The sequence below is a fragment of the Gadus macrocephalus genome, chromosome 10 (genome assembly GCF_031168955.1).
Source record: "Gadus macrocephalus chromosome 10, ASM3116895v1".
Lineage (NCBI taxonomy): Eukaryota > Metazoa > Chordata > Actinopteri > Gadiformes > Gadidae > Gadus > Gadus macrocephalus.
In genome coordinates this window covers 20,675,846-20,686,850 of record NC_082391.1, presented here as the reverse complement: position 1 = coordinate 20,686,850, position 11,005 = coordinate 20,675,846, and the positions used below count along the sequence as shown (strand labels likewise).

Below are 11,005 nucleotides of genomic sequence, written 5' to 3'. Positions count from 1 at the left end.
TGCCCCACCCCCTTTAAAAACATGTATTCTTGTGTGGTTTTGAAGATACAAGCTTCATGAACAAACATTAATCAGGGAGCCAAACTGATCTGTAGCAACTTAGAGATGTATAGAATACTGTTTTGTGTATGTTTGAAGTCCTTAAGCTTTAGATTGCGTCCCATGCTGAGGAGGGGTTTGTTCAGTCTCTTCTCTTCTTGAGGCACGTACTCTACTTGATGTGACGTCTCCAACAACAGCAGGGGGATGCTGTTTCATGTTGTTACAGCCCATTGGAGGAGGCTCCTGTCAAGGCTTTCGTGTCAGCCCCGTGGAGTTCAAGGCATGGCTGGTGGTAACCTCTGAGTGGTTCCACCGGGGACATGAGATGAGGGTAGTTTTTTCAGCAACTGTTCTGTGATGGCTCAGCTTGGTGATGGCAAAGTCCTTTAGAGCGTAGTCCTCATCCACACCGATGGTCTTTAGTGACTTTTTCATGATGAAGCTGGTGCATTTTCTCGGGACAATTTATTTCAAAACACAATTTTCCAGTATTAAATATATGTTCAGTTTCTTGGTGGATGTACATGGGCCTAGAAAAGCATCTCAAGATATACAACTATGGTTAACAGCTTATAGCTCCAGAATTTGGCTAAGAATAACAGAAACAATAAAATGTAAATAGGCAGAATATGAAGTGATAGAACAAAATTGTATGCAAATGTGTAAATATATCTTGCTTTGCTGCATGTAGAAACTTTTGCGTACCTGGGAAGTATGTTGTCTGCACGTCATTACCACCTCTCACGCTCTTGAAACCTTAGTGGAAAGTTTGGTTTAAAAGTAGACTGAGCACATCACACTCTAGCCACAAAGCAAAACTTTCCATAAGTCAATAGAGGGGATTGGTTGGTTATGAGAAGCAAGTCTAGTAAAGATGGATGTCTAGTGTGTGTGTGTGTGTGTGTGTGTGTGTGTGTGTGTGTGTCTCTGTGTGCGCGCGCATGTGCATTCTTAACCTGGTTTTGCACTTGCTTTGTGTCTCCACAGTATCTACAAATATCACATTTATTGGTATATATTTCATTCATATGCATTTCACTCATGCATGATCAAATGGCCCACCTTGCAGGGAAGAGGTGGTGTTCATGCTATTTAAACGTTGCTGACTTTCCATGAACACATTTTATTGCCTATAATTGATTGGATATCATTCACAGAACAGAGAGAGGAAATTAGGGTCTGAGGTGCCTCTCCCTCGAGACCAAAGAAATCAATTAAAATAGGTTTGTAGTTGGAAACTCTGAATATCTCGAAGGAGGGTGCATGGAGAGCATTGGTGAGTTAAGCCCACTGCTTGTGCCTGTACAGCAGAATGCATACATCCTCACAGAAGGAGAATATTACCTAAAAATCAGTAAAATCGAATTTATTACAATTCAAATTCCATTAAGTTCATCAAAATGAGATTTATTTTCTTTTTTTTAATAAATGGCCTATTAAAATAATTTGGTTTTGAGTTCATTCAGTCATAAGACACAACTCTGGCGCCACCTAGTGCTTTTGCAGGGACATTACTACTGCTAACGTTAGCTGGCGCAGATGTACTAGCTAGAGAACAAGTGAGTTAATTACTGAGATTTAAATGCATCGGCTAGACACGATATCTTTTTGTCTTTCAATTTCCCGGCACTGCCATAACGTTTTTTACCGTGGCTTTCAATTTTGCGAATAAACGACACCACTTCAGTCCCCGCACATTACAAACAAATAGCAACTCGCTCTTGACGTGCAGCAAGTGCTACTGACAAACCTCATTTTAAAGAACTGCTGCTTCAGGAGGAATTACATTACGTGGTGTTTACCCATTGAAGAGTATCCAAGATCATTTATATAAAAAACAACATGAGCCACCTTCTCAGAACAAATATGAAGACACTGGCCAACATTTCCTCATATTTTCTTGAATGAAGCTCCAAAGCTCATTTTAATACAAAAGGTTGTGCTAATCATTCACCATAATGGAATGTCAAGAGAGGACTGACGGCAGGCTACAGAGTGGAATCTGAAGCAGTGGTTCTCAACTGGTCTGGCCTTGGGACCCACATGTTACCATGGTCATTAAATTGCGCCACACATTCCGCGACCCATTCAGATCAAGTCTGCGACCCACTTTTGGGTCGCAACCCACCAGTTGAAAGACACTGATCTGAAAGACTATAGACCTTATACAATGTAGAGGCCACAAACACAGTTAAAGTCTGATTGTCACAAGCATCTCGGGTTACTGTGCCATTTTGATTTTCAGACTGGTTCTCATGTAATGTAAAGTCATGTCATACGATAATAATGACATCCTCATAACTTTTAGCAGGAGCCTTCAGAATTACATGAAAAAATCCTTCATAAGTCAGGTGTTATAAAAACAGATTTATTTCTAACATTATATCAAAGTTGCTCACCATTACAGAAAAAGCTCAATGCTCCACATAAACTCTTTATCTCCCCCTCACAAATAAGGGTTTCTTAAGTTACTGTTTAACAGAAAGTGTCCTTGCCGATATCTATACATTCTCATTGTGCTGTTTTTTGCCTTTATTTGTCCGATTACGAAAACATCTAACACCAACAGCTTCAGGTATTGTCTTGGTTTTTCATTCTGCATAGAATAATTGAGGAACATTAGCCTATGTTAACTTTCTATTTAATTGTTGTTAAGTCTATACAAAGCCAATAATGTACAAGCATAGATTTCTCTTCAGAACCCATACACAGTTTTTTCTGGAAGTAAGAACACTTTGATCATGAAACCGATCAGAAAGAAAAGACATGAACAATTAAATATAAGTAATTATCACAAAATTCGAAATAAACAAGATTACACAGACTGCTAAGCGTACGTAGCAGTACAAACAACAGTAGTGAATAATTATTCTGTATTTGATTGTTGTTGTTATTATTATTATTATCTCTAGATGAGTTTCCTTTCATGGCTTGAATCACGCAACCATATGGGTACTGCATAACCAGGTAAATAGTAATTATAGTGAGGTACAATTATTGCTTTCCCCTACAAAATTAAGCTAGTTTCATGCATTGGCTGGTGTGACCAACTGGCAATCGGCATCCCATGAGACCCTTGACAAATGTGCTCAAATATGCAATAACCGGTTTTCTCCACAAGGGGGAAACAGAGACCATCAAAGACTGGTCTGTAGTCTTTGAGTTCTATGGGCCTTGTTTTTTTGGGGATGGGGATGATGGTGGAGGATTTAAAACAGGCTGGTACATGGCATGTCTCCAGCGAGGTGTTAAAAATGTCTGTAAATACTGGAGACAGCTGATCTGCACAGTGCTTGAGGGTGGAGGGGGAGACAGAGTCCGGTCCAGCTGCCTTGCGGGTTTTCTGCCTCTTGAAGAGTCTGTTGACGTCCCTCTCCAGGATGGAGAGAGGTGACGGGGGGGGGGGGAGGGAGGGGGTCTCAGAGGTAGGCAGGAGAGGGAACGCCTGGGCTCCTGCTGAGGTGGGGGAGGAGGGTGTGGTGAATGGGGGGACAGCTCACCGATCAGCTGTTTCGTCCTCCCGTCACCTCTGGCAGGTACCTGGCCAAACAGGACGAAACACAACAAAGGCGTCAACAATGGGGACAATGTTGGATCAATGTCATGTTGTTTTTACAAACGTGTCTTATTTCATTTAATAGTATAGTGTACAGTTATTGTATATTGTACATAACATGTGGCCATATCATTTAGTTCACCCAGTACCCATAAAAAAATCTCTCTTCACAAACACAAAAATCCCCTTTCAGGTTCAGTCAGTGATAGGGAATGCGTGTGCATTTCATGCTTGGTTACTGAATAACCGCAGCAGCACGTCCTGTTGACCTTGAGCCAGGTCGATGGATGTTTCAGAGCGCTGGTTGTAAGTGTTAAACAGACACATATAGCCACAGTCCTCGCCCCTCAGCTCAGCCCCAGCTTGGGGCGATGCTCTCGGTTTCCACCATAGTGGAAAAAAAAATAACAAGAAGGAAATAAGTATGTAGGTATGTATCTTTTATTAGCTTTTTCAGAATCAGGCTTTATCGGCCAAGTCCGCTTGGAAATACAAGGATTATGACTTGGGTTCATAGATGCTTGTTGCATTTCATTAGATCAGATAGATAGGTTTTTAGAGGCTTCCATTTCTTGAAGCTGCTTTGTCACCCAAATAAACAAGAGAAATAATAAAATTATTCAAATACCAGATCCCATCTTCAATCAAATCGGACCTTTAAAGACAGAGGGGATCCAGTCTGTTTCTCTTTTTCTCCGTAGCAACTGGTAGACTGGAGATGACCTGATTCCCCAGAGGAGGTAAAGCTTAAACCCAGTTCAGATCAAATTTGGAAACTGGTGATGCAAAAGCACATCCAAATTAACGTTAATGCTCCGCTGTTTGGCAAATGCTGAGAAACAATATATAAACGGAGGGAAATGTCCACTTGTGACATTGTTGTAAATCGCCCCTTTAAAAAGAAGTATCGTTGCTCGGGCTAGTTACTAAATCTCTGACGCCATACAACGGCATAAGACACTCTCAACTAACCAGTTCACACTTTGTCTGCAACGGTCTCAAACCATTTTTCATCCCCAACCTTTGCTCTGAACTGGGCTTAAGGGAGAGTCAGTTATTTGTTTCGCCCTCAACGCACTTACTCAGACAGGACTTTTATTTATTAATTTAACATGTTTTGTATTTTTTTGGTGCATTTTTTCTACACTGTATATTTGCTAAACTTTTTAATATGTGGAATGGAAGCTGCTAAACAATCAGTTGGAAAATAATGGAGGTCAATGGATCGCCAACTGCCCAATATCAGCAGTTTTTATTTGTAATAGTTTGAGATATTTGATTGTTGAACATACGCGTTGGTAGGCCGACATGCAGTAGGCTACCCTTTTTTCCGATCACCATATCAAAAGTATTAATTAATAGTTCATAGTTAATACATTTTCGGTTGAAATCTGATTTTAGTGATTATACAGACATGATAAAAGCAGATGAGGGAGTCACTGTTTTTGTACCTGGATTTGTTCCAACTGGTGTCCAATTCCTGCATCAACTCACAGAAATGCACACACACCAGTGGATAGATTCATCGCTGCCGCACATCAGGTATAGAATAGAAGATCGTATTCATCAATTCATTCAATTCCTTTATTAACAACATTTTAGAATAGCAAATAACTTGAATGAAACACATGAACATTTACACCGACACAAAAACCTTTGGCAGCCAGGCACACACATTATGGCTAGAACCAAATGAACCCCAGCTACAATCAGGTGGAGAGATATGAATATGCTCTGTGTAGCTTCTTGAACTCAAGCCTTTTATAATGACCAGTGTTAAGTGGTAGTTAATACCAGTGGCGACACTAGGCTGTTTTATTCGAGGCTAAAGCCCCGGATATTATTTAATTAGCCCCGAATATAATCTTTTGAGTAAAAAAAAGATATATAGAAGAAATTAAATATATATTGGTATATTTACTGGTAACTATGGAATGCATTAATTCAATTCAGTCTAGAAGTGATAAAATTATTATGGTCACGCTACTTAGTTATTTAGAAAGAAACATGGGGATTCCAGGGACATCTCAAAATAAAGTAGCCTAGTCCTTCTAGATCAGGGGTCTCAAACTCGCGGCCCGGGGGCCAATTGAGGCCCGCAGGATGATATTTTGTGGCCCCCTACTTGACATCAAAGTTTAGTGTTAGTGCGGTCTGCGCATTGTTGTCAAAGTGTGTTGCTAAGTGGCTTGCCACGCTTTTTTATCACTTGTGATAGGATGACCAGATATCCCGGTTTTGCCGAGTCCCGACAAAAGCCAAAGGACGCTAGAATGTCCCGGTTACCACCATCCACTATGAAATGTCCCCTGATGTCAGCGATTACATTGCCAATGTGATCTAATGATAGCCCGATCATTAACTTAGATTGGGTCACTTGTGCTCCTATTTTCTGTGGCATAATTGATGCGGCCCAGCCTGACCAGAACTCTACCTCCGGCGGCCCCCAGGTAAGTTTAGTTGAGACCCCTGTTCTAGATTGTCCTTCTGGTAAGAGAATAAACAGTTTAAAAGCATAACCAGACTATATATGTATATGTGTGTAAGGTCTGTCTCACTTGTATTTATTTTACTCTGAAATAACTTGAATGGAACTTTAGATGTTTGGGGATAAGTAGCACAGCAGTCAGGTAGCTATTTAAAGCTATAATAACTGGCGTATTTTGTTTATTTAGGTTAAGCATTATGAAATAATTTTCGGTTTCATGAACATCCAGGGTTTAGCCCACCGGCGTTTGGCTGGTTAATACAAGCTAATGAAAAATAGCGCTTTAAGTGTTGCTTCCTATCATCTCTCTTGTTCTAGTTCAGTGCTACTCAAGCATTGTCCTAATCTTACTATTTACCTTAGCTTCTCCCATCGTATTTTAAACTTCTACTTTTAACACTTTTTGAAATATACTGCACATCCACGTTACAATATTGAGGAATTCAAACTAGGTCAATGCATTTCAGTGGCAGGTTTCTCTCACAGCAGAATACAGACTCTCCTGAGTCCTTTCACTGTTCTTCTTCCTTCCTCTGGTTTTCCTGCCAGAGAACTCCAACGCTGCGTAGTTCAAGGAATCAGTTTTCCCGTCCTACAACAGAAAACTGTGCATTACTAACAAACATCTGAGAGGATTCACAGCCGTAAGGACCACTTCTTCTAGTCATATGGGTGTAAAGCTGTCTAATCCTATACTGGGGACTAGACAGCCACACGGGGCAAAAGGGTGCTTAGTTATAATGTTGTGCCCCAAATATGTTGTGTTTTTCATCCATTACTCCTATCACACAATCTGCCCCATCTGTATTCTCACTCTTATTGTGGTGACAGAGCGCTTCATTCACACAACACTACTGCACACATGGCACATCAAAGTTAGACATTTCACCAGCTGAAAGAAAACAATTTTGATTGGACTTCGAAAAAGAAGGTTAGGGTCAATTTGACCGTTTACTTTCACTTTCAAAGAAAAAAAAAACACAGCATATTACGGCACGCTTGACGAAAGTCAGCTTGGTCAGGAATTATCCGTGTTTTTACAGCGTTTCAGTAGCAGCCGTGTGGGGTAGAAAATAAATTGTGTCTACTACAGATAACTGATTATTATCCCTCCTGTGTTATCAGCAAGTAAAAAATTGTTGTGGCCGCTTTGTAATTTCTGTCCTCTCTTTAATTCTGCCTATGGGTGTGGGCCGAGAATGTTTTGTGACCAAAGCCAACAATAAACCCGTTCATTTGACCCGATAGAAAAAACTCATCCAGGAAGGTGGTTAGATAGAGAGAAAATTAGATTGATTATTTTTTACCCCCATCAGACCCCCATCATACCAGAAGTTGCACATCCATGTAATTAGAACATATTTATATTTCTTGATACCTATGAGGTGACATCCATGAAACACTGCTCAAAAACTAGTGTTTCTCAATAGAAATGAACTTAAACAGATTTTTCATTGGGTTGTTTTTCGGTCAAACCTTTTTTTTCTTAAAAGTAGAAACAAATATGGACAAAATGTCAAATACTGTCACTTTTAACATGGATTAGTATGGAAGTACCCATCCAACGTGAGCCGCAAGCCCTAGCTGGTTGTAATATCGATTTGATCTCCACTGCACTTAACACGACAGTTCTGCTAGTTGACAAATGTATAGGAAATTAACTATACGTTTAATTTGATCTCTTCATTTATAGTACTATGTAACTCCATCAAAGTTAAAATCAATTGAATGCAACATGTTGAAACAGCTGTACCTGTGGTTCCTGAATCACTGAGTCGTGTGGGACAGAGTGGGAAGCACCCAGTGTTCCTGAGAACAAGAACGGAAGAATAACATTCACTTTTAAGATTAAGTAGTTTATGCAGAATTGATGTAACCCTATTATAAAAGTTAATAATAAAAACAGAAATTAAGATGTGTGCCAAACTATAACTACTGTTTTCCCTAAATTAAGACCATCCTATTAAATCAAATGTTCCACAAAATCAATTCTTGAGAAGATACAGACCTTTGCAATGCTCACAAACTTGCTTTTTATTTCTGGTGAGAAGGAGGATTATAATCACAACCAGACAGCAAGCCAACAGTATTCCAAGCACCAAGGTTGCTAGAACCAGGTTGGGTCCTGGAATCAACAAGGTGTCAGTACAACTTCCCCACATAAAGTAGGAATTATATATATATATATAATATTATATATTCACCTGTTTTGTTAGTTCCATTTTGAAACACGTCCAGCTTACTTCCATTTCCAAACACAACCTCCCCACATGCTGCCAGGGCACAGTAGTAGGTCCCAGCATCAGAGGAGTCTACATGGTTCTTGGGGAGAGTGTAGACACAGCTCTGTGGAGCAGACGGAGGCCCAGAACTATTCTGACATTCACCAGTCCTGTTCCCATTCATGTAAATGGCAGCAGGGTGAGATGGTCCTGATCTGAACCAGTACACACTGGGTTCCCCTTGGCACTGGTTACTGTGGTCCGTCCTCTGGGAGGTAATAGAGCACTGGAGAGCCACAGGGTCTCCCAGCTGAGCTGATGCAGACACAGGCTGTTGGACCACAGTCTGGGAGACAAACCGCTGGTCATTGGGATCTGAACAGTTAAATAATACAATCATCATCAAAACTGAGAAATACTATATATTTCGGCTACTTTCAGATGATAACATAGAAAACAAGTAGAACAGGATATCTTACCTTTGACAGACAAAAACAATCCACTCCAATCCTTTGAATAATGCTCTTGGCAGAAATAGTTTGCTTCATCTTCTTTACTCACAGATCTAATGGTGAGATCCATGTCTGGTTTTGCTGCAGTGAAAATTGAATCGAAAGGGGGGATAATTTCACTATATTCACCCACCATTAAAGCGACCTTTTGGGGAACACATCCAAGCGATTGCTTGTACCATAAAATATTTATATTTTCCTTTTTAGCACCACAATGTAAAGTAACCTTATCTCCAAGTATTGCTGTTTTCAAAGAGACGATACGAGGAACCTCGTTGGTCTCAATCATCGCTGCAAAAATAGACAAACAATTGATCCAATTTAAGACTGTGCAAAAATGAATTGCTGGTCAATTTTGTATTTTTAACAAAAAACACAGCATACTGCAGAAATGACAAAGTCAAACAATTTGGACGTACGATTTTTAGAGGAATTATACTTACATGACCCAATAAGAATTGTAATAGCAAGAACTCTTGCCGACATCGTTGCGTTTCGGTGCTCTACTAGTGCTGTACTGACTCAAGTAAAAGATTTGTCCTTAAAACACAGGCGTTACTTATCCTAGATCATCAGTGATTGGCTGGAACTTAAGGACACTGAGAGCAGCAAGGCTACTGCGCAACACAGAAAACTAAGTGGAGATCACATTTAATTTCAGTCAAAACTGAACACTGAAAACATGGCATTCACATTGTTTTAATCACAAATTACAAACATCGAAAGCCAGCATTTATTACATTTGTTTCCCTAAATGTATGAGGAGGAGAAATTCAGTCTACCACATTTTTGTTGTTTTTTCACATATTTTTTACAAATTTTGTGATACCGATGGAATCTTCCGCTTTAATTCAACCCCCGTTACCTTTTGGTTGAATAACTGACAGTTTTAGTAGTAACAATAAAGATGGTAATAGTAATGCAGTCTAGATTTTGGCCATGTGATCCAAGCAAGAGCAATTCTCATTGGCTATAAAATATTTTGGTATGTGTGCGTGATGATATTTGTGTAAATGTTTGTGCGAGTACAAGATGTAAAAAAGAAGAGTTTATCAGCATAACCGATAAATAATGATTGGCTTCTGAGACACGGATGATGCTGCCTTCATAGTGTCTAGTCTCGTGATCTAATGTTGTCCTCAATGCTGTGGTTTTACTGGCAAAGCATCTGAGGTCTCATCCTGTGCAGGCTGTGTCAGCACTGTGGTCTGAAAGCAGCTAGTAACTGAACCAGAGATCTATACATATCTCTCACTATGTCCATACAGTCTATAAAATACAGTTTATATACTGTATATGTTGTTTTTTTTACCCCCTTTGTCTGCTGTTCATTATTCTCTCTTATTCCGTCCTCAAGGTAATACATCTCCCCACATGCTGCCAGGGCACAGTAGTAAGTCCCAGCATCACAGGAGTCCATAGATACTGACTAGGTATCGCCTGAGCTGCGCTGTTCAGTGGAGCGTATGTTTCAATGCTGCCGCCATCTTACCGCGGGGTGACCAACCTGAATGAATGAACGTCGATGGGACATAAATCCTTTCCCGGTCAAAATCACTCTAAATCCCCTTATTTTAAGGCTATCTTCAAGCGGGTCAGGTCAAACTTGTGTTTGTGGTAATGCTAGTAAAAATGTATTAAAAATAAATTATTATTTTTTTACATTCATTACACCTCTGACCTATGACAGAAACCAACCCGCTTGAAGATGGCCTTAAAAGAAGGCGATTTAGAGTGATTTTCATTGGGGAAGGACCTCTGTGCTCTGCCCCATCGATGTTCATTCATTCAGCTGGGTGTTTCCCCGGCGCAAGATGGCGGCATTGTAGACGCATGCTAAGAAGCCGAATGTGATATCTAGTCAGTATATATATATATGAGAGCAGTCTACATTGTTCTTGGGGAGAGTGTAGACACAGCTCTGTGGAGCAGAAGCAGGCCCAGAACTATTCTGAAGTTCTCCACACCTGTTTCCATTCATGTAAATGGCAGCTGAAATGTGAAGTGGTTCCAATTCTTGTCTTCATCAACTCCTTCGTGACAGAAATAGTTTGCTTCATGCTCTTTATTTACATTTTTCGTGGTTGAGTTAAAGTCTGTTCCTTCTCTAACTAAGTTTGACACCTGATTTAATGGGTGGTTAAATATTTATAGATCCATATATTGCACTAGAGGATGCTTGGGG

At 40.1% G+C, this 11,005-nt stretch overlaps 1 long non-coding RNA gene across 1 annotated transcript; it reads right to left on the bottom strand.

The window, feature by feature from the left end:
- Positions 1-5,268: 5,268 nt before the first annotated feature.
- Positions 5,269-8,225, bottom strand: LOC132466129 (uncharacterized). Its single transcript, XR_009527753.1, has 3 exons — positions 8,095-8,225; positions 7,840-7,895; positions 5,269-6,678 (listed from the first exon to the last, which is right to left on the bottom strand). It is a non-coding gene; the product is annotated as an uncharacterized LOC132466129 (long non-coding RNA).
- Positions 8,226-11,005: the final 2,780 nt, after the last annotated feature.